Here is a 19,437-nt window from a genome sequence, read left to right as displayed (position 1 = left end):
ATAAGCAAGAGAGTAGCCACATTTGGCAAATGTCAGTGTGGCCAATGCCTTTGAGGGTTATTATTCTGTCGTGTAGACTGTGAAATATTTGGTTAGTTGGTTCCATTTATATCTGCCTTTCCTTCGCTGAGGAAAGTAGCAGGCATTCAGTGTTCTCTTTATCTCTACTTCTTGCTCACAACCAGCCTGTGAGGTGAGCCAGTCTGAGAGAGACAAACCACCCTAAAGTCACCCAGGAAAGTCTTAGGGTTCAACAGGGATTAGCACCTGAATCTCCCAAATGACAACACAACTCACTAATCACGCTGCCTCTCGTTGGGAGGGAGGACCAATTTTATCAGTTGCCTGAAGGGACAAATTTCATAATTAATTATGCACCATAAAGTCATCTGTGATTCTTCCCAGATTTCTCTAGATCAAAAATATTCTGAAAAAATATTACCACTCTCCGCCTTCTTCCAGCGGAACGTTGGGAACTCGCAGCTTGCATAAGTCCACACAAGTGGCAGGGCACAGAATACCATACACATGCAGGGTGATCTCATCTGGACCCTTTTTCAGGAGGCAGAGAGGGAATTCAAATTTCTGACCCCCTGGCTCTGCAAGCATCCGAAACCACTGAGCCCTATCAGTTTTACATGCTATACAAAGAGAAAGGGGTCAGCTGCTAGAGAAGGAATTCCAAGTCATTCATTCTTATAGTGCAAAATGCTATATTAATTATATTTGTTTCATGCATTCCCCTAGTAGATACAGCCTCAGTGGGGTTGAGCTCCATAGGAAGCTCAGGAAAGTCATGTGCCATTAAATCAATTCTGATGTATGGAGACCCTTTTCAGGATTTACCCCAAAAGAGAGGGAAAAGAAAGGGAAGAGAACACTCAACAGAGGGGTGGGGCTCTCTTTGAATTCAAAGGCTGGAAGAAACAATTGGTTACTGCTGGATAGGCAATCACCCCAGCCTAGGAAAGCCCCTCCTAGTCACACAAACCACAGACAGCATGCAGAGTTGCAAATAAAACTCCAATAGAGATTATAGAGTTTGAAGCCAGTTTAATGCTAAAGAACCATGAGAACACATTTCTTATTTCCAGGCTATATAGACATATGTGTAAATAAAAGTAAGACAGTGGCATTTCAGTTCCACACATTGTCAGATTCCACGGGGGACTATCTGAGTGCCTTCACAGGCCCCCTGTTTTACTGAATCCCTATGAGAGACTTTTGAATTGTGGTGCTGGAGGAGACTCTTGAGAGTCCCCTGGACTGCAAGGAGAAAAAAACCTGTCCATTCTGAAGGAAATGAACCCTGAGTGCTCACTGGAAGGACAGATCCTGAAGCTGGGGCTCCAAGACTTTGGCCATCTCATGAGAAGAGAAGGCTCCCTGGAAAAGACCCTGATGTTAGGAAAGTGTGAAGGCAAGAGGAGAAGGGATGACAGATAGATGAGATGGTTGGACAGTGTCATCGAAGCTATCAACATGAATTTGACCAAACTCTGGGAGGCAGTGGAAGACAGGAGGGCCTGGCATGCTCTGGACCATGGGGTCACAAAGAAGTGGACACAACTTAATGACTAAACAACAATGAGAGACTTATAGATCTGCATTTTATACACATCTGGAAAGGAATTTAATTGTGGTCACTGAAGATTGTGTATCTTGCTTTATATTCATTCAGTTCTTCCTTCCCAGATGCCCTTCAGAATTTTGACTTACAAGTTCAAAAATGAGTCCTTTTCTTCTTTAAAAGAAGGCGACAGCTTGCAATGGGCTTTCTCTGAAACATCTTCCATGGGTAACATCAATATGTGAAAACATTCATTCTTCAGAGCTGAAACGGTTCCGGGTGAATTTTCTGCTTTCCCACAATATTTATCTATTTTAGTTTGCTACTGGGTTGCATGAAAGGTTTTATCCAACCCACAGGGCTAGTGGCAGAGCAAATTTAATGTACACTTTAGATTTTTATTATTGTTCAGGGACAAATAAGTATGGTGACCTTGTTGAAAGTGAATTTTCAGGCTAATATAACTTTCTTTATAATAGGTTTACGATAACATATTTATAAACTCTGAAGGGACACTCTAAACACTGTGATCAGTTTTAATTTTTCCCCAGACATATATAGCTTGGCTCGCTTGCTTGAACTATTTGTTTACGTATTTACAAGTAAATTGGACTTTAATTATGCATGGGACATTAAGTAATACCACTTTCCACATTACAAGCAATCTTCTTCTAGATATTTGTTGTAACATTGCACTAGACCTTGGCGTGAATCCCATTTGTCATTTCAGCTAACTTTGACTCATTGAATCAAGGGGATTTATATGTACACGTTTATGTACCACTTAGCAACTCTTTCAATGGGTCTGTTTCAATGGCTGGGTCTGGAGCAGTCGTTTAAGTCCTTTAAATCAATTTGCTAAGGTTAGAACCAAGGGAAGACCCACCACCCCAGAAGATAAAAGCTTCAAGCATAATTTTGTTTTTCTGCTTAATAGGGGCCACATTTGGGCATCTCAGAGACCATGAGATTTTTCATATCGACTCCTCCATGATGAAGAAGTAGGAGAGAGAAAAAAGGATCAGCGCCTAGAGAGGGAAACTGGAATCATCACACCTCTTCTAAGAAGCCACAGAAAGATACAAAACTGGAATATCTCTGATGCTAGATAAAGTGTTCCACGGGCTTGTAAAGAGCTGATGATGTATGTACGTCCTCCACAGAGCTACTGCTTCTGTTACAACTCTCATGGAGTATCATGGCATTACATATACATAAAAGCCATGGATCTAAGAGCCACACAAAAGCAGGGTTTTCTATATTCAGGATACGAACTTCCTCTTGGGGCAGCATGTCTGAAGAATTGAGTGTGTCCTTTATTAAAAAATAAAATAAAACGTATGCCAAAATGGAAGTCTTTTATCGTTCTTCCTGTCCAGGAAGCCAGTGACTAGCCAACGTGGAAGGGGTCATTCTTGTACCTGAGAATACTTCATTGTGATAAAAAAAATATTCTGAGCAGAGCTAGGGTAGTATCTAGAGTCTTACATTGTTTCTTATACCACTGTGGGTTTGCTTCTTAAACATGTGTTGTTCAGCCCCTATGGATTCAGACATATGGGGGATGAATTAAAATTGCCACCTCTTTAATTCTAAGAGGCTCACCATCTTTTAACACCTTTATGGTAGGGCGGTATGTCATCCTCTCCATGTCAAAAGTAGCTTTACCTGTTTGATTTGGTTGGCGCGGATAGGGAGATGGGATTTACTTTCGGTTCATTTTTTAAAAACTTTAACAAAATACCCTGGTTTCTTCATATTAGGGATAGAAAAGACTTGATAACAGGGGGGAAAAACTTCAAATGAAGGAGAAAGAGAGAATGGGATGCATTCCACCCCTTGCTTAAGCTATGTATACCTCTGTAAAGTTAATTCTGTTGTATTAATAAAGGCAGTTTTCAGCTAAATATGCACAGGGTGGAATAGGCATCAAGTTTCTCTTTCAAATGTGATTTTTAAATCTCCTTCAAACTCTAAGTCCTTCTGTGAAGCATGGTTCTTAACATGAACTACAGAAGGAGGCCTGTTGTAGGAATTAGTGGCAATTATGTTCCTTGAATGCTAATAAGGTGAACATGCAGCTATAAATTAGCAGTAATGACTTGGGATGCTCATGTAAGGCAGAATGAAAACCTTAATTAATCCAAGAAATCTATTCATGATAAAAGAAGACCTAGGATTGAGTACAGAAGCCACTCGAGCTGGCTTCCACGTGCAAAGGAATGCTGAAAGTTAGCATGGAAGAACCCACTCATTGCAGCCAAAGAGAGAGAGAGAGAAAAGAACAAGCTTTTTAATAAATGATGATGATGAGAGTGAACTAAGGCGAAAGTAATCAGTTAGTAGATACTGTAAAGATAAGCATTTCTTGCAACCTATAGGTCTATCCCACCCCCACGCCCATTGGGTGCTTTAAACACAGCATTACTGTACTTATTTTAATGCTTGTAATGTGTACTATCGATTCCCAGTGTAGTGTACTGGACAGAATGATGGACTAGGACTCTGGTGAACAAGGTCTGAATCCCTCGTCGTCAGCCATGGAAACTGACTGCAGGTGTGGAACTGGCAAAACCATTCCCGAAAATATCTCACTTTGAAAGCTTTATTAGGTTCTATATGTTGGTTCTACCTTGATGGTGCAGAAAATGGATTCACAACGTCTATTAGGATTCTGGCCAGTTTAGGTTTTATATTCCATTACAATCTCCTTAAGGATGAACAACAACAGCAACAACAACAACAACAACAAAAATAGCAACAAGAAAATAGCAAATTAATCTTGAGGTAGGAAGAAGCCCTGAAAAAAATGCCCTATTTCTTGTTATGTTTGCAGTGATGAGTGCTTTTAGAGGATTTTGCATCTCACGGGGAACAGACTAGGCTACTTACAGATCTGTTCTGGTTGGACCACCTGGGAAATCTGTCTGGGATGGAAATTAAAGAAAAGGACAAACCCAAAGCCTGAGTCACAGTAGGTGCTGGGGAATTGAATTCCTAATTTATTTTACTGAAACTCCAATAACAGATAAACAGTGAGAGTTCAGAAGTGGCCACAAGAACACTGCTCAATCTTGGTCCATTTAGTAATCTCTTAATATCTGAAGTGTGAGCAAAACCCGGGAGTCTGCTCCCTTAGCACTATGAAATCTCTTTTCTGAAATAAATCTCCTTTCTCAAATAAATTTGAAGCAGCTTGGAATTGCTAGCAAGCTCCATTGCTTTTTATTTCAAAAAGAAGCCTTCGTTGTTCTCCACTCAACTTTGTTTTGCAGGTTGCCATGGAAATAAGCTTCACTGGACGTTATTTCGGTCATTACATCAATGCAGAGAAAGTTGGTCTTTCATGGAGTACAATTGGGCTGAGATTTTTTTAAAACTATCTCATTTAAAACATTTTAAAACTAAATTCTAAATTTGTATCTTCCACTGGATGTGTGAATGTATTCAGGTATATTTTTTAAAAACAAGTTAGTAATGTTTTCTTACAGACTGAGGAAATCAAAAGTATACTAGAAAACAACAGTGTAGTATTTTTAAAAACATTTTTTTTAAAAAGAGAACAGGACCTGAGAAATGTTCATCCCTGGTAGCCATGTGTGCTGTGCTGGACCACGAATAATAGAGATCATCATTACCCATATTCCTAGCTAGACCAAGCTGTGACTGGCAGGCCAGGGGAGACCAGGTTTCAGTAGAGAAGGAAAAGCAAAAAGCAAAGCATGCTGCTCATATACCACCCCATAGCCCTTTGAGCACTCTCTGGGCAGTTTATAAGTTAATTATGCAGGCTACACATTGCACACACACACCCCGCAAGCTGGGTATTCATTTCACCAACCTCGGAAGGATAGAAGGCTGAGTCAACCTTGAGCCGGCTACCTGGGATTGAACCCCAGGTCGTGAGCACAGTTTGGGCTGCAGTACAGCAATTTAACCACTGTGCCACGATTTGTCTGTGTTGTGTCCATATGTCTGTGTCCATGTAGCAGCTTTGATGTATTAGGGCAAAAAGCAAAGTACAGTGGTACTTCAATTTACGAACGTTTCCACTTACAAATATTTCAAGTTACGAATGGCTCCATTTGCAAAATGTTGCTTTGACTTGTGAATGGAGCTTCGACTTATGAATGGGAAAAAAACCTTCCCTGCCCTTTTTTTGACATAAGTTCATCTTAGGTCAAAAGAAGAAAAAATAATAAAAAATTCTCCCCCTATAGGTAGAGTACGGATTAACCGGCTTTGCATTAGTTCCTATGGGAACTAATGCCTCTACTTACAAACTGCATCTCGACATAAGAATGAAAAACAGCCGGTATGGATTAAATGGTTTTCAATGCATTCCTATGGGAAATTTTGCCTCAACTTACAAACTTTTCAACGTACGAACACCGTTCCGATACGGATTAAATTCGTAAGTTGAGGTACCACTGTATGCCCTTCAAGGGTTGTTATTCATTCATTCGTTCATTCGTTCGTTCGTTCGTTCGTTCGTTCGTTCGTTCGTTCGTTCGTTCGTTCGTTCGTTCGTTCGTTTGTTTGTTTGTTTGTTTGTTTGTTTGTTTGTTTGTTTGTTCGTTCGTTCGTTCGTTCGTTCGTTCGTTCGTTCGTTTATTTACACCACCCATCGACCAATGGCCGCTCTGGGTGATTCACTAGCAATTGATAAGCATAAAAACAATCAGACTACATTAAATTAATTTGTTACATTGTTGGACTGCAACTCCCAGCATTCCTTGCCATTGGCTATGCTGACTAGGGCTGAGGGGAGTTGCAATCCATCCACATCCAGAGGGAAACAGAGTGTCCACCCTGTTCTAGAGTTGCAGTTCAACCAATTGTGCTGGCATGATGCTGTTAGCAGGTACGATGGAGTTATCTGCCACCAACACCAACCGACAGTGGAACCAGTTATCTTGGGCCTTGGTGAGTGCTCCAACACTGGAAGCATTCAAGAGAAATTTAGATAATCACCTGGCAGATATGCTTTGATTGTATTCCTGCATTGAGCAGGGGGTTGGACTTGATGGCCTTGTAGGCTCCTTCCAACTTCTATGATTCTACGCACAGAGGTATCTTTTCCTTCTGAGCTAATCTGCACTGTTCACAGTAAGTGGGATTAAGATAGAATTGCCCACCAAAAACATATTATGAGGTATAAGGCAAAACGTGTGTGCTTCTCTGATTGACAAAATATATGTCTGTTTGTTTACCTCATCTACATATTAAGTATTTAGGGTGTATAGTGACACTCTGAGGTTGTGCAGCTTGCTTAAGACCCACGCAGGCTAGCTCTTTCTGCCAGCAAGCCCAGTGGAGAATTGGACTCACCTCTGGCTCCACAGACAGGTACCCAGTGCACTGAGTTATCCAGCCTGCTCAAGAGTTTAAGATGCAAGTCTAATAACCGAGGCATGTATCTCTGAAGAAATATTGCTGTTCAAAGTGAAATGTATTGGTCATAGGGAATATACTCATGATGGGCACTGTCTCTGGATAAAGATTGCAAAAAGGACCAAATGAGAGTATCTGTACCTTTTTTTGACCAATGACAGAGTGGAGCAAGACATCACCTCTGAGTTAGTCTGGCCACTACAACAGATTATGTACATTTCCTCCAGTAGTATTTGAATTAAAATAGTAGTGCAATAATGAGGCACCAAAGAAGAAGGATATCAACAACTGAAGAGAAATGATGAAGAAATGATGAAGTGAAACAATTCCCACTGAGTTACTATATGGTAAAGGTAAAGGTTCCCCTTGACATTTAGTCCAGTCATGTCCGACTCTAGGGCGCGGTGCTCATCCCCGTTTCCAAGCCGTAGAGCCAACGTTTGAAGACAGTTTCCATGGTCACGTGGCCAGCGCAACTAGACACAGAGCGCTGTTACCTTCCACCATGGTGGTACCTATTTATCTACTCCCATTTGCATGCTTTTGAACTGCTAGGTTGGCAGGAGCTGGGACAAGCGACGGGAGCTCCCTCCATCGTGTGGATTCGATCTTACGACTGCTGGTCTTCCGACTTTGCAGCACAGAGGCTTCTGCAGTTTAACCCGCTGCGCCACCACGTCCCCTCTACTATATGGTACAACATCTCAATAAGTGATCATTAAGTTTTGGACACCAATCAACGTCTATATTTCTATATCCAGTTATTTGGTCCTGTCTGGGTACCCATGTATAGAATTACATTGTTAGAATTAAAATAAATATTCACAAAAATGTGTATTTCCTGCTCTTGAGGTGTTATCTGTCCAGCAAGGCAATTTCCTTTGCTATATATATCTCAGCAATTGAACCTCCTTCCAATTGTGCTTTTGCAATCAGATGCCTTTTGCCACTTGAGGGAGCACTGCTTCTCTACAACAGGATCAGTGTCTTGTCTAGTTTTACCTTTACTCATGAAACACAACCAAAAGCATCTCTCCTAAATAGACACAGATTTTTGCCATGAAACAGACATCTTCTCTTTCCCATCTAGATTTCTTTTAGTGGCACTGTTTCGTGGGAGGCATTACAAATAGGAGGGAAGGAAGGAAGGAAGGAAGGAAGGAAGGAAGGAAGGAAGGAAGGAAGGAAGGAAGGAAGGAAGGAAGGAAGGAAGGAAGGAAAATTACAAAACTGTTTTAAAGAAAAAAGTTAACAACCAAGCAACCCCCCGCCAATCCTCTAATCGCAAAGAGTTAAGAAGGAACCAAAGCATTCCCAGTCTTCTACCACCCAACTTTGCCCATCCTTGTACAATGATTGTATGAATGTCTGCATTTTCACAGTTATATACATGCAGATATGTATGTGACAGTGAGTATGTGATATTCGCAGATCCAGGTGGGAAGGTCTGGTATGTCCCGCCCATCTCCAAGTTATATTTCCCTCTCCCCAGAGTCATTTTCAAAAGTCAATCTATGAACCCATGTTTTACATAGGAAATTGTTCTCACTTTCCACCTAAACCCAGTAGCTGAGTATTTCTAATCAAAAGAAAGGTTGGGGATAACTAACTGACTTGTGTTATCTTAAGGTAGAAATGGCACAGAAAAAAAAATCATCTGAGGAAAAGAAACTATTGCCTTGGCCATCATGTCGTGCAATGGCCACCAGAGGCACTAAAGGATCAGAATTGCTAAACATCAGTTACTAGAGACAGGTCTTTTCTTCGAAGTGCAGAAAACTGTTTCTTTGAATAAAAAAAACTACATAGGTAGGAAGTCTGGAGCTGTCAAAATTAGCAGACTGGATCCATTAAAGAAGGGGTCTGCAATGCCGATGCATTTGATTTCAGCTTTTGGTGAGTATTGATATTTCTTTTAAAAACAGCCACCATATATCCATTTCACTGACATCGGAAACCACTATGGCTTTTGGAAAGAGTGGAACCCAGCTGGTTTTGTCAAAATTAAATGTACAAGCATATGCTCAACAGTTTAAGGGCACCTCACAGGCATCTGTTTGAGACAGGAGGGCAGTGGACTAGACGGTCTGATCTGACAGGGCTCTATTAATCGCAAACTTCCTTTAACAGCAGACGGAGAGCCAGACTAAATATTACATACCACCCATTGTTAAAAGTTGAAATCTGCTTATTTTTCAGAAATGTGACTTAGGCAGATGGGCCTTCTTGACTGAGCACATGCTTGTACACAAATCCCACCCTCACCTCCAGAAGACCAATCACAAAACAAAGCAAGTTCCTCAGCAAAGTACAGGAGGTGTGGAAAGCCCTGGCTGTGACAATCAGATGTGTCCAGAACTTTGGGAATTCCTTCTGATGATGATGTGGCCCTGAGGTAACGAAGGTCTAAAGAACTGGAGGAAAATAGGAAGATGATATCTGAATGGGGAGATATTTGATCCAGAGTTTGGCAAACAGACTTTGACAGATGAGTGGTGACTGAGAATTGCCAGAAACCACAGCTGTAAACTGATAAAGTGAAACCAAGGAGGTAGAAGTGGAATTCCTTCTTTTGAGTGAATAGCTGACTTGAACTCTGAACAGGAGTAATTTGGTCATGGGGGAGAATATGCTTCAATATTGTGTCACAGAAATGGATCAGAGTTTTGAAGGCTTACCCATTTGGAGTACAACTCCCAGAATCAGCCATCCAGCATTGTGAAGGGCCGTGCTGGCAGGGGAATTCCATGAGCTCTACTTCAAAAAGGGAATTATTCCAGGGTCTAGGATCAGTTCAGCTTTCTCCCATATTCAGTTTTTTAAAAATACCCTCAAGTTCTTTCCATGCTGTATACAAATAAATCTGTAAACTTTGTTTGGTTTTTATCAGAAAGGTTTTGTCAGAAACAAAATCTTCAGACATGTTACCCATCATGTTAACTGCTATTCCTGGCACAGAGGGGTCCATGGCATACCTGCTGTTCAACATGAAGCAGCTGGGACTCTGATTTGGCACCACAGAGAATTTCAGAATCAGAATGCTTAGACATTAAATGTTTTGTTTCAAAACTATTTCAAAACAGTTTTAAAACTGTCCCCATTCAACCTCTTTATGGTGCTAAATTCGGCTTCCCACTGTTTTTCCTAAGTGACAGAATCTCTGTGTGTGTGTGTGAGAGAGAGAGGTTGTGTGTGTGTGTGTGTGTGTGTGTGTGTGTGTGTGTGTGTGTGTGTGTGTGTGTGTGTGTGTGTGTGAAGAAGGTACACATGTGAAGCATTCTGAGAAAATGGTATACAAATATGATTTCCCCCTTATTTTTTCCAGGCTTTCCTAAATGCAATGCACAAAGGTTGCTGTGCATCTTCTTCCTCATACTCTTGAATTTGAGCACACTTTTCAGATCACATTGTTTTCTCCCACTGCTAACCAATTCATCTTAGTATCCACACTCGGAAATTTTAGCACTGCATGGCTGTTCTAAAGTGAAGAGGTTGGCTTCTGTTGAATGAGAGGAATGTCCTACCGGGAGTCCTGCATGAAGTGTGCAAACAGTTGAATACTGAGGCCTCTACAGTGCCTCAGGATCAGCATGCATCACTCTGAGGCAGCTGCTCCAGTACCAGCATCCATACTGGAGAACAAGCAAGCATGGGAACAACATTAACTTATGGGTTCAGCAATTTGAAACTCAGAGCATGATTGTGCTTTTAAAAAAAAAAATAGGAAAGCTTGTGTTTATTACACTTACAGAAAATTGTTCTAGCTAAGCTGGAGATATCAGGAGCCATGGGTCCTCCTTTTACCTTTAAAACTTAATAAAATCATAGAACCATAGAATCATGAAGTTGGAAGGGGCCTGTAAGGCCATCAAGTCCAATCCCCAGCAGGAGTACAAATCAGAGGATATCTGCCAGGTAGCTGTCTAAATTTCTCTTGAATGACTCCGGTTTGGGATCACTCACCACCTCTCAAAGTGATTGGTTCCATTGCCATACTGCTCTAACAATTAGGAAGTTTTTCCTGATATCTGGCTTCCTGTAATTTGTTGCATGTCCCGCACTCTGGGCCGATTTAAAACAGATCCTGCCCCTCCTCTGTCTGACAGCCTTTCAATCTCCCCTTATTCTTCTTTTCTCAAGGCTAAACATACCCAGTTCTTTTAGTCTGGTTTCCAGCTCCCTGATCATCCTTGTTGCCCTCCTCTGAACTTATTCCAATTTGTCAGCATGCTTCTTGAAGTGTGGTATCCAGAACTGGGCATAGTACTCTGTTGTTGTTGTTGTTGTTGTTGTTGTTGTTGTTGTTGTTGTTGTTGTTGTTGTTGTTGTTGTTGTTGTTGTTTAGTCGTAAAGTCTTGTCTGACTCTTCGTGACCCCATGGACCAGAGCATGCCAGGCCCTCCTGTCTTCCACTGCCTCCCGGAGTTGGATCAAATTCATGTTGGTAGCTTTGATGACACTGTCCAACCATCTCATCCTCTGTCCATGAGGCCTAACCAGTGCCGAATAGAGGGGAAGAAGTACCTTGCAGGATTTGGAGACTATATTTCTATTAACGCAGTCTAAAATAGCATTTGCCTTTTTTGTAGCTGTGTCACACTGTTGGCTCATGTCCAGCTTGAGATCTACAATGATTCCAAGATCCTTCTTGCTCACAGTATTTCTGAGCCAGCTATCCCCCCTCCTGTAAGTGTTCTATTGTACATGTGGACCAGTCATTTCTACTTCGGTTCTTTCAGTAATGTATTTTCCTCTGCTAGTCTTCAATTAGACAGATTTAAAGGCTGTTTTTTTTCCCAACAAACTGAAATTTCTCTCTCTCTCTCTCTCTCTCTCTCTCTCTCTCTCTCTCTCTCTCTCTCTCTCTCTCTCTCTCTCCCTCTCCCTCTCTCTCTCTCTCTCTCTCCATTTTAACAAGACAAAAAGGTAAAGTGGTGCCAGAAGAAAAATAAATGGATTGACATCAATTAACAAAGAGATCACAGTTCCATTTTGAGACCAAATTTATCGTATGGGAAAACAAAACCTAGGTTGCCTGTTAAGTCAAATGGTCACATTAGCAGATCGGCATGCATTTAGCCAAATGGATCTTTACGAAAAGATTGATGGGTTAAGGAAAGCTTAGGATGAGATGGAGGGCATGATTAATATAAAGGGATGGATATAAAGGGATTGCTATAAAGGGATATCATAGGAGGTACCGATTTTAATCAAGCCTCTAGGGAGCGGAGCCAGATGGCTCAATTTCTCTAGCATTCTATTTTGTGAACTACCCAGAGAGCTTCGGCGAGTGAGTGCTACAGTGTCTACTGGGTAATATATTGTAAATAATAGGGCAGCTGGCTAAAATATATGCAGGGGACACTAATCAGGAACCTTCCAACACTGCAGTCCTCTTAAGTATAGTATCCAGGAGACCGTTAATTAGGTCTTTGTGGAGAATCTCCTTAGGAGCGCCTCCTATTTATTCTTGGTAAGTAATTCCGAACTACATTGTGTGAACGCCACACGCACGCCAACGCACACATGCAGACCTTGGCCATTTTAACAGATTACATCTTGGTTTATTTGTTTAGTTCATCTTCTGTCCAAGATAATAGGCGAATGTACAAAGGGTGTTCCAATTAGCAGTGTGAAGGTCTCTGTAGGTCCTTTGTCCATTACAAGAAGCAGGCACTTATCTGGAAATAACCCCAAGGAGATCCACATGCATCCCTTACTACTAACAATTCTTTAAGCCCTGGTTTCATCATCCCCAAAAAGGATTAGAGGGGAAACAATATGATTGGGGTGGGGGAGAGAAACAGCAGGTAAAAAAAAGCAGTAATGTGACTATAAAGGGAGGGAAGCAAGCCATACAGTCGCGAAATAAACAAAACATGAAGAAATCTTTTGTACCTTATTTCTATTAAATTAATGTATTTTACTAAACTTTTTTGAAGCTAGGAGGTATCAGAATCTAAAGAGAGTCCCCCACCCACCTACGTCTACCTTTCAAAAACGGAAATCAAATCCTATTTTCGCACTGTAGTCCATTGCCGTGAGCAGAGACGTTAACCTGAGGTAAAGTAAGATGTAATTCTGTAAATTGTGTCACCTCGTGCCTTGATCAGGCAAAGCCTCAGTGAGGGAAGCAGAAAATAGGATTCCAAAAATGAGTAAGAGCCAGAACCAGAAACTGTCACTATAGGTCTCGGTTTAACTTGGACAGCATTTAGAGCAGCGTCATCGTGCTCAGAAACAAAAGCAACTGGACTGAAAGAGTGATTGGAAAGGACAAAGAGAATGGTCTAGAGCTTGAGAGAATGCTGGGTGCGTTACGCTGAGCACCATTTGAGACATTTGAGGGTAGAACCAGTTCCTCACTACACTGTGAGGGATCAGTTCCAAACCTATCCTCGCGGATGCTGAAAAGTGCAGTTTATAGCAAATGCTATCTTAATAGTGGACACTAAACATAGCAAGGTCTTTGGCTAGCGTCCAGTTCCGGTAAGGACATTGTGGAAATTTATTTCTCTCGTGAAAGTTATACACAGCTTGGTCTCTGGCTCCCTCTAGTGGCCACTTCCGGTAACTTCCTCTTTAGAGTTATGTATTTCTAGGATTTTTCTTTTAATATTTTCAGACCACGCATAAGTGAATCAGCAGATACTGATCCCGTGGATAAGAGGGTCCTGTAAATTACTGAGGCCATCTGCATGCCCTATCATCACACCGAGCGTTTCCACACTGAGTTCTCCCCCTCTCTTGAATCTAATGGATGCTGCACTGGTATTTTTCTTGCCAAGTGTATAGTGCATTCAACCCATGATTTCATCCTGAAAGCACCATTTATTTATAGTATGGCTTCATACATAGGGTGACATTTAGCATTTGGCAGTTGATGTTTGTGACAAAAGCTTCTAATCAGAAGCTTTCAACTACCAGTCACTGTCTGGAATCCTGGCTCCACATATGTAAGGCTGAAGATGTAATCAGTCATGGGCATGAATATTTAAATAAAAATTCTGTCTTCCTCCCCTCCTTAGCTTCTGAGATTACCTAGGGCAGTGGTGTCGAACTGTGGCCCTCCAGATGTTCTTGGACTTCAACTCCCAGAAGCCTTCACCACCACCTCTGCTGGCCAGGATTTCTGGGAGTTGAAGGCCAAGAACATCTGGAGGGCCACAGTTCGACACCACTGACCTAGGGAATCCCATTTAACCTGGAAAAGCCTTTGAGGGGCTCTGAATGGGGATGAAGTCTTTAATGCCTGAAAATATCCACTATCCGTCCCAAGAGTGGGACCAGCAGAATCCATTTTCTGCCATTGTTCCCCCTGGCCCCAACCCAAGGCTCCAAAAGGTTTCTTCAGGTCAAAATGAATTCCTAGGGAGCCCCTGAACCAGAGACAGGAAGGATGAATCGGAAACTTTTAATTAGAGTCAAGTCCATGGCTGATGACATCATCAGCCTTCCCTGCATGGAGTTGAGTCGACAGGAATCCAGCCGATTAGTGATTCTCCCACCACAAAAAAAAAAAAAAAAAAAAAAAAACCAGCAGAGAAGTCAGTTTCTTAAAGATTCTTAAAATGAGGTAGATTTCTTAAAGATAAGAGAAATAAGCTTTAAAGCAAAGTGTGGATGTGAATCCCAGTAAGTCCCGTGCTCTTTTGGCACCAAGCAATAGAAAGCAGGGGTTGAACAAATGCTTGGCCTGGAAGAACCTTTTCTGAGGCACAGACGAACTTCCAAATGCTTGGAACTACAACTCCAAGATTCCATTTCCATTCCTCATGCTGGTTGGAGCTTCTGGGATTTAAAGCCCAAAACATCCAAAGGGGCCCAAGGTTCTCCATCTTTGCTTTAAGGCACCATTGCTAACCCCCTAGCATGATATCACTATAATTTTTGACTGTGACTGACACTATTGTTTTTCCTTGTTTATGTTTATTTCTAATAATATTACAGTAGGGCCCTCCTATCCACAGGATCAGGATCAGCTGATTCATGTAACTGCTGCCTGAAAATACTAAATAAGACACACACACCCCAGAAATATGCATTTATATGTATTTCCAGAGTGTATTTACCACGAGAGAAAGCCAGAGACCATGCAATGTATAGTGTTCAGTACTTCTGCAGTTTTCAGTATCCACTGTGGGGGCTTGGAACTGATTGTACTACGACTGTACTGTACTGCAATTGTTAATGTCTATAGACAATACCATAAATGATAAGAATAACAACATACAGTGATGCCTCACAAGATGAATTTAATTCATTCTGCGGTTAATGTCTTGCAAAAAATTCGTCTTGCTAAACGCATTTTCCCATAGGAATGCACTGAAATCTAATTAATGCATTCCTATGGGCAAAAAAGGCAGAACATTTGGTTTACAAAGGGTTTATTAAGTGCTCTTTAAAGCCATACATATTGTGCAGATAATTTCAAAAATGTCAATTAAAAACTTTAACCTTTTAAAGATCATAGAAAAACATTTTAAAATCAACGAACATGAGGCAGGAATAAAAAACAGAAAACATTTGTCTTGCGAAGCACGGCCATAGGAACATTCGTCTTGCGAGTCATCAACCCCATTGCCAAAACCATTTGTCTTGCGAGGTTTTTGTCCTGCGAGGCATTTGTCTTGCGAGGCACCACTGTATTGTCTTCCTGAATAAGGTGGGATGTATTTCCATCATGGTGGATTTCTTCAATAAAGTATTTCTTTGACAGAGTAAATATTGGAACACACATACACACACACACCACATGCATGCATGCATGCATGCATGCATGAAGCACCAGTGAAATTGCAGCAAATGCATCTGCCCCATGAAAATGGATCATTGGTCATCACTTTCTGGACCTTTCCCAATGTCATTGATGACCAGAGCACAGAAAAGTACTTTAGGCTACCATTCTCCCTAGTCCTCTAGAGGATTCTGGAGGTTGTAGTCCAGAAGGAAAATATCTCGAGCACTGAGTATGACAAATGGTCTACCTACGAAACGTGTTATGAAGACTAATTAGGAGAAGGTTACACCAAGCAGATTGCATGAAGAAAGTTGCTTAAAAGTGATAAATAGCTGCGTTTAATCTCAGTAATGGTGAACTTCATGGGGATTTATTGCAGGCAGAGGAAAAGAGGAAAGGAGGGGGCAGGACTAAGAATACTTGACATCTTATTTTTATCCCAAAGAAAGAAAGAATATAGCACAGAAAGGATTAGGTTTAGCTTTTCAGCTACCTCTTGCCTCCCCCCCATCTCCATATGTTTTCATTTTTATGCTAATTTCCTTTTCATTCTTTTCATTCAGCTTCGTGCCCCAAGCTGTGCGCATTCTTCACGGAAATTCTGGTACCCAGACGCCAGAAGCTTTGCAGCCAAAAAAAATGTTATTAAAATGCAAACCTTCATAGTTACAGGAAGGGGGTGGGAGAGTTTTCTGGTGGCGTTCCTTCGCTTCTCTTGCCCCAGGTGCTTCAATATGGATTTTGAAAACTCAGCTGGAATAGCACAGCTGAAAGATCAGAGAGTATAAATCTCGAGTCTTTGATCCTCGATTACTTGTTAAATATTCCTAAGAAACCATGCGCGCCGTTATAACGGGAATAAGTGCGTGCCCGAAGAGGAGCCATTGTGCACAATTCAGCGCTTGGCGCCTTGCCAGCTGCCGGGGAGAGAATAGCCAAGCTGAAATCTTCATAGGGTTGGTCTCCCTTCCAGAACGAAAGTGTTATGGGAGGGGCATGGCCATGCGCCATAGTTGGTCTGGCTCTGTTGTCTCGGAGAGGAAAGGACAAAATGCACTCTGGCTTCTCCTGACGCTATCTGAGGAGCTGCCTGCGGTACTCCAGTACTCAAGCATGTTTACACCAGAAGTACATCCAAGCTTGTGTGTGCTTACTCAGGAGTATGTTCTGTGGCATTCAATGTGGCCTATGCTCAAACAGATCGACATGCACAAGATAGCACGTTTAAACTGGTTTGAGAGTCATTCAGCACTTTGGCCTACATTCTGTGAACAAAGAGATTGTGTCACACGAAAAAGGAAGTAAGACCACCTATTGACATCAGCAAGACTCGCGATCAAAGAGAAGTGGAGGAATATGCCCAAGCGCTTGAGGAAACCCTTCCAGGTCCGGCTGGTGCAAATACACCTGAACGATGGGAACATTTCAAGAACGCTGTTTATAACACCTCTCTGTCCACATTTGGCAAGAAGACCAAAAAGACGGCAGACTGGTTTGAAGCCCATTCGGAGGAGCTGATGCTAGCCATCGAGGATAAGAGGACTGCTCTAGCAGCAGACAAAACCTGTCCTAGTGAGTACAACTTGCAGGCTCTTCGAGCTGCTCGTAGTCAAGTCCAACAGACTGCCAGGAGATGTTCCATCGATTATTGGCTTCAGCTCTGCTCTCAGATACAGATAGCAGTGGACACAGGTAACATCAAGGGAATGTATAACGGTATCAAGCAGGCTTTAGGTCCAATACAGAAGAAATATGCTCCCTTGAAGTCTGCTGCAGGTGTGATCATCCAGGACTGAGCACAGCAGATGGAACGCTGGGTGCAGCACCACTCTGAGCTATATTCCAGAGAGAATGTAGTAACTGAAGAGGCACTAAATAACATCAAGTGCCTGCCTGTCTTGGAAGAGTTGGACAGCAAACCAGCTTTAGCAGAAATAAAAGCGGCCTTGGATTCCCTTGCCTCTGGCAAGGCACCTGGGAAGGATAACATCCCTGCTGAAGTGCTTTATTTCAACTCATACATCACTGAGCTGTATGAAATCTTTTGTCTTTGCTGGAAAGAAGGTGGAGTACCACAGGATATGAAGGATGCAAACATCATCACGTTGTAGAAGAACAAAGGAACTGTCAAGGAAAATTACAGGCCTGAGCAGAATGGAGTGTATTAATGAGAAGCCATATTGAACAGATGTGTTAAAACTGAGTCATGATGACTCAGCAATGCTGAGTCATTGATGATGCAACTCAGGGATGATGCAGCCTTTAATCTGATTGGACCTGTAAGTGTATATATGTATAAGTTGAACAGTCCATGCATCTTCTTCCTGCTTGGTGATGATTGCTACACGTTATGAGGCCAGAAAGCTGTAAATACTTTGTAAATACATGTTGGTGGAGGAAACGCTGCTGGAGTGTGGGTGAGTTATTTCTGGACTGCCTGGACTGTGAATTACTCTGCTAAACCGCGATTTGCGCTAACAGGAACAAAGGAGACAGGGGCAACTGCAATAACTACCATGGCATCTCTCTTCTCAGCATTGTAGGGAAGCTGCTTGCCCATATTGTGCTGAAGAGGCTCCAGGTGCTTGCAGACAGAGTCTATCCAGAATCATAGTGTGGATCTCAAGCTAATAGATCCACCATTGACATGGTATTTTCCCTTAGACAGTTGCAGGAGAAATGTAGGGAACAATGACAGCCACTCTTTGTGGCCTTCATAGATCTCACAATGGCCTTTGATTTGTTTGGCAGGGACAGCCTTTTAAAAAATACTTCCCAAGATTGGATGTCTACCTTGACTCCTTAACATCATCAGGTCCTTTCATGAGGAAATGAAGGGCACTGTAGTTTTTGTTGGCTCAACATCAGATCCCTTTGACATCCGAAGCAGAGCGGAAAAGTCTGTGTCCTTGCGCCAACCCTGTTTGGGATCTTTTTTGCTGTCATGCTGAAGCACACCTTTGGAACTGCAACAGAAGGTGTCTGTCAGTCTGTCTGTCTGTCTGCTTGCCTGCCTGCCTGCCTGTCTAAACAAGATGTGTTGCTGTGCAAGCATGCTTGACTTGGCCCCATCTCTGGACAGCTTTCATCCTTCCCTGAGCAGCCACAGTGATTGTTTCCAGCTCCTTTCATTCCAGTCACATAGCAATTCCACATGGGGAAGGGAGAGATTCACACATGGGGGGGGGGGTGGAAATTAGAGGGAATGTTGATCGGGAAGTGGGTTCTGTTTAGGAAAGTGTCCTCTGTTGCAGTGACTGCTCCTGCAGAAATGCATCGCACACAATAGACTTGGAATATCCATGCAGTTGTACTGGCAATCGGCCGACTCCGGTGACATTGGCATCACAATGTATCTTCCCATAGGATTACAGTGGTGCCTCGCTTAACGAGCGCGCCGTTTAACGATGAATCTGCATAGCGACGTCGCAATTGCAATCGCAAAAGCGATCGCATTGCGATGTTTAGATAGGGAAAAAATCGCTTTGCGACGATCGGTAAGCGTTTCGCTTACCAATTTTCGCATAGCGATTTTTAAAAAACAGCTGATTGGCGATTCCAAAATGGCCACCGAACGCCCAAAATGGCCGTGCGCACTGTTTTCGTGCCCTGCCCTCGCTTACTGAGGGCGTGAAAATGGCGGCGCTATGGGGAAACTTCGCACAACGGTGAGTTTAGGAGCCATAGGAACGCATTAAACTAGGTTTAATGCATTTCTATGGCATTTTCGGTT

The 19,437-nt window shown here is 42.2% G+C and overlaps 1 long non-coding RNA gene across 1 annotated transcript; it reads left to right on the top strand.

Moving 5' to 3' along the window:
* Positions 1-7,491: 7,491 nt before the first annotated feature.
* LOC144589581 (uncharacterized) lies at positions 7,492-10,315 on the top strand. Its single transcript, XR_013545769.1, has 2 exons — positions 7,492-8,860; positions 9,164-10,315. It is a non-coding gene; the product is annotated as an uncharacterized LOC144589581 (long non-coding RNA).
* Positions 10,316-19,437: the final 9,122 nt, after the last annotated feature.

Source organism: Pogona vitticeps, chromosome 5, assembly GCF_051106095.1.
Source record: "Pogona vitticeps strain Pit_001003342236 chromosome 5, PviZW2.1, whole genome shotgun sequence".
Lineage (NCBI taxonomy): Eukaryota > Metazoa > Chordata > Lepidosauria > Squamata > Agamidae > Pogona > Pogona vitticeps.
Note: the sequence above shows the minus strand (reverse complement) of the source record. Positions and strands in the feature narration are given on the sequence as shown.